The sequence below is a fragment of the Rhinopithecus bieti genome, unplaced genomic scaffold (genome assembly GCF_001698545.2).
Source record: "Rhinopithecus bieti isolate Rb0 unplaced genomic scaffold, ASM169854v2 scaffold_6946, whole genome shotgun sequence".
Lineage (NCBI taxonomy): Eukaryota > Metazoa > Chordata > Mammalia > Primates > Cercopithecidae > Rhinopithecus > Rhinopithecus bieti.
In genome coordinates, this window is record NW_016805697.1 from 1,123,600 (window position 1) to 1,128,880 (window position 5,281).

At 43.4% G+C, this 5,281-nt stretch overlaps 1 pseudogene; it reads left to right on the forward strand.

Annotated features, from left to right (window-relative positions):
* The first annotated feature begins 574 nt into the window (after positions 1-574).
* Positions 575-5,281, forward strand: part of LOC108530538 (nuclease EXOG, mitochondrial-like) — a 43,941-nt pseudogene continuing 39,234 nt past the window's right edge.

Sequence of the window (5,281 nt, forward strand, 5' to 3'; positions counted from 1 at the left end):
ATGTTAACTGTATATCTAAGCAATGAGAATATAGGTGTTCACAGTAAAACATTTTCAACTCTTGTGTATGCTCCAAAATATTTAAGTAAATCTACTGAGAAAATTGTATATAAAATTATTATAAATGTGTAAAAGAGACTCTGCCCTACCCAAGAAAAAACTAAAGGATATTTACTAAATTATTAATAGTAACTCTGTTTGGATAGCATCATATGAGTAATTTTTATTTTTTCCTTTTGTACTTTTAGTATTTTACATATGTTTAACAGGCATCTTACCCAATTCTAATAAAAACCATTTTTAAGAAAATAAAGAAACACAGTATCTTATACTTTACAATCTTACAGTAGAACAGGACATATGAGAGAGAATGAGAATTGATGGATAGAGGCAGACAAATAAAATGGAGAATTGGCCCTAAGACTGCCTCCATGCTTTAATAAATATATCCCGAGGAATTTAAAGGACCGCCCCTTTTCACTGAAAGTTCTCAACTGTTAAAATATGTCTATTTTCCTTTTTTTCTTGATGATCAAAAAGACCACTTCTAGTGGAAGTCCTTTCACACTCCCTTATGTCCTGTTGCTTAGAGCTGAGCCAGCCCCTGGAGCCCTTGGCTGCCACCAACCACTACTATCCACTTCGTGTGTTAGTGGAGGCCTCCCAGTCCTGTGGAGCTGATGATCTGGTAAATAGCTCTTGAGGCTTTTTAAAAGTATATTCCTGGAATTCTGGCTCCCTACTGTTAAAATAAATAAATTCTCTACACCAGCATGCCAGAATGGAGTTGGGCTTTGGAGCTAAGGTCAAGGGTAGGGTCAATCAGCAGGGGTCTCACAAAACCCCAGAGGCTGACATTTCAAGGCAGGGTAACTTTTTTAAATGTAAAAGTAAGTGTTTGCAGATTCTGGAAACAAACAAACAAACCTGACTTGGCATCTTTTCTTGGGGTTGGAGGCAATCTGTAGTTATCACGTGGTGAAATCATAATTAAATAAACTTCCAGGCTTTATTTAAGGAGGTAACTTTTCTGAGGTTTAACATTGTTTTGATCAGGTAATTTTCCGCCACAGAAAATGGGCTCATACCAAACAGAGTCCTTTTAATGCACAAACTTAAGCACAAGAAGTTGTTTCTAAGGTGGCATCTTTGGCGAAAATGCTAGAGAATCAAAAGACTATACAATTAATATCAAGAAAATATTGAACTTCAATTATGTAATTGGAACCATTTCAGTCTTTTGGTGTAACACATTACATGTAACTGCAACCTGGTTTAGATTACTTGAGAAAAACAAACATGTTCTCTAAGTTTGGTATGCATTAAAAAGATCACATAATTTTTTTTTTATATGGAGTTTCGTTCTTGTGGCCCAGGCTGGATGGCGTGCAATGGTGCGATCTCTGCTCACTGCAGCCTCCACCTTCTGGGTTCAAGCGATTCTCCTGCCTCAGCCTCCCAAGTTGCTGGGATTACAGGCATGTGCTAGCACACCCAGCTAATTTTTGTAATTTTAGCAGAGACGGATTTTCACCATGTTGGCCAGGCTGGTCTCAAACTCCTGACCCCAGGTGATCCATCCGCCTCGGCCTCCCAAAGTGCTAGGATTACAGGCATGAGCCACTGGGCCCAGCCCTGGCCTAATTCTTGTATGTTCTAAGTGACCGCGCCCGGCCTAATTCTTACATGTTCTAAGTGAAATTAACACTTGCAAAATAATTAGTTTCCGTATAGATCTACAAAAATACATTTAATGCACAAACGCAGAATCACAGAATCAAGCCAGAAAAGGCATTCTCGTTGCCCGTTTTTAGAGCACAGTCCTACATGATACTTCATTTAAAAGGTATACTATAGTCAAATAAGTTTGGGAAATGGTACATATTAATACTTTACCCTCGGCCGGGCGCGGTGGCTGACGCCTGTAATTCCAGCACTTTGGGAGGCCGAGGCGGGCGGATTACAAGGTCAGGAGATCGAGACCACGGTGAAACCCAGTCTCTACTAAAAATACAACAAAATAGCCGGGCGCGGTGGCGGGCGCCAGTAGTCCCAGCTACTCAGGAGGCTGAGGCAGGAGAATGGCGCGAATCTGGGAGGCGGAGCTTGCAGTGAGCCGAGATCGCGCCACTTCACTCCAGCCTGGGTGACAGAGCGAGACTCCATCTCAAAAACAAAAAACAAAAAATTTTACCCTCATCTTGAGAACCCACAATTCAAATAATCATATTAAAGGTTGCAAAAAAAATTCTATTGTAAGAACTTTGTTTAACCGGTAGTTTGTGAAACACACATGAGCATGTAGCACCTCCCCCCCGCCGCCCCCCCCCTTTTTTTTTTGGAGATGGAGTTTTGCTCTTGTTGCCCAGGCTGGAGTGCAATGGCGCGTTCTCAGCTCACTGCAACCTTCGGCTCCCGGTTCAAGCAATTCTCCTGCCTCAGCCTCCCAAGGAGCTGGGATTACAGGCATATGGCACCACGCCCGGCTAATTTTCTATTTATTTTTAGTAGAGACGGGGTTTCACCATGTTGGTCAGGCTGGTCTGGAACTCCTGACCTCAGGTGATCTACCCGTCTTGGGCCCCCAAAATGCTGGGATTACAGGCATGAGCCACCATGCCCGGCCCCCCCACCCTTTTTCTTTTTTTTTAATATCTATTAACATTTTGTAGAACCTCTTTGGGAAACTGCTCTCCAGACTGATGCCCTAATTTTTATAGAAAGAGAGGACACAAGGATAAACTGATTTGCGTAACCAAACAGTCCTTTATTTACTTAGACAAACTCACAGGTAAGTAAGCTACGAAGTATTGTTATTTTATTTATTTATTTTGAGACGGGGTCTCTCTCTGTTGCCCAGACTGGAGTGCAGTGGCATGATCTCGGCTCACCACAACCTCTGCCTCTCAGGCTCAAGCAATTCTCCTGCCTCAGCCTCCTGAGTAGCTGGGATTACAGGCATGCACTACCACACCCAGCTAATTTTTGTATTTTTAGTAGAGATAGGATTTCACCATGTTGGCCAGGCTAACTCCTGACCTCAAATGATCCACCCGCCTTGGCCTCCCAAAGTGTTGGGATTACAGGTGTGAGCCACTGCACCTGGCCTTTTTTTTTTTTTTTTTTTTTTTTTGAGACAAGGTCTCACTCTGTCACCCAGGCTGGAATGCAGTGGCACAATCATGGCTCACTGCAGCCTCTACCTCCTGGGCTCAAGTGATCCTCCCACCTCAGCTTCCTGAGTAGCTGGGACTACAGGTACACGCCACCACAACCAGCTAATTGTTTGCATATTTTGTAGAGACAGGGTTATGCCATGTTATCCAGACTGGCCTCGAACACCTGGGCTCTAATATCCTCCTGCCTCGGCCTCCCAAAGTGCTGAGATTACAGGTGTGAGCCACCTTGACTCTTAAATCGGATTATGTAAATCAAATAACTCAGCATCTGATGTAAATTGAACTATTTTGGGGAAGGGAGTAAATTAACTGTTAATGACCTAGCTATGAAAATATCACCATAAACGGCCCTTACAAATTCAGTAGTTTCCACTACCCCACAGAATCTTTTCTGATAACTCCCATTCAGAGTGATTTTGCCCTTCTCTGATCAATATGTCATCCAATTCTGTCTTCTATTGTTACCTACCTGCCTGGTGTGTAATCTTATCTCCCTGAGCAGATTGCGAGCTCCTAGAAAGCTAGAAGGAATTCTAACTTTTCCTTAGAGTCACCTGAGGCACATAATAGTCTCAAGAAATAATTTTGAGGCCAGGCACTGTGGCTCAAGCCTATAATCCCAGCACTTTGGGAGGCCGAGGTGGGTGGATCAAGAGGTCAGGAGATCGAGACCATCCTGGCTAATACGGTGAAACCCCGTCTCTACTAAAAATACAAAAAATTAGCTGGGCGTGGTGGTGGGTGCCTATAGTCCCAGCTACTCGGGAGGCTGAGGCAGGAGAATGACGTGAACCCGGCAGGCGGAGCTTGCAATGAGCCGAGATTGTGCCACTGCACTCCAGCCTGGGCAGCAGAGCAAGACTCCATCTCAGAAAAAAAAGAAAGAAAGAAAGAATTTTGAAAGGCTCACAAATGACCAATTGAATGGAACAGGGTCAGCATGAAGGATTACGGAAGGAGCCAGCCATCCACATCCTTTCTGTCTTCAATGCAACTCTCCCTTCCCTCTCAACTTGTATGCTAGTAATTACCTCTTGGCAGTTTTTTCTAGAGGTCTACAGTAAAGGAGGCTGCCACTGCTCAAGGACGCTGCTTGATCCTACCAAAATTCCAACGGATCTGTGAGGAGCTCCTCAAATCAGCAGGACATGCCCCTGTCCTGCCCAAAATCTGTTTGGAGATCAAATGGACCTTACTCAATAATAAAATGGAAGCCTGAATTTACTTCTATTTGTTTGGTCTCTCATTAATTAGGTACATTCTCCAGAATACAAAGCAGCTGTTTTTTTGACCATTAAGCTGTGTTCCTTAAAGAGAAGCGAATCCCAGAGTAGGAACAGTTCTAATGATTGTTTTAGTTTGTTTTATGGCAAGACCTTAGAGAAGTCGAAGAGAAAGAAAGGAGACTCCCTATCCCTGCTTACTGCTGACGATCCAGGCTGATGGTAGTTGGAAAGCAAGGTCTGTGCTGAAAAGATTCAAACACACCCATGACCCACAAACTGCAAACTGTCGCATTCATTGTTTTTGCCTACAGACAACTCAATGAGTGCTCATTGTGCAGAAATCATGTTCTCAGCACTGCTTTAGGCGCCGTGGGATTATAGAAGAGGAATAAAGGTATGTTTCCTCCCTTCCAGGGATTTACAATCTAATAAGGTGAGACTAACATTGAAAGTAGCTGTGGACAATACAAGGCAGGCTATAGGATCTAGTGCTGACTTCCGGGCTTTGGACTAACTGTAACAGAAATTCAGAGGAGGAGGAAAAGTCACTAGGCGTTTCAGTCTTACAAGAAGACTTCATGAAGAAAATACAACAGGAGTTGAACATTAAAGGAAAGGCAGCATTCCAGGCAAAGGAGGCAGGTTGTCCTTTTCAGTTTCAGACAATATTGTGTTAATTATTTTACATGAATTATTGATTGCTACAAGGCAAAAAGATACATAAGCACACACACGTTCAATCACTGGGCTACTGCTTTTTAAAAATCACCTTTAAGATGGCCGGGCGCGGTGGCTCAAGCCTGTAATCCCAGCACTTTGGGAGGCCGAGACGGGCGGATCACGAGGTCAGGAGATCGAGACCATCCTGGCTAACAT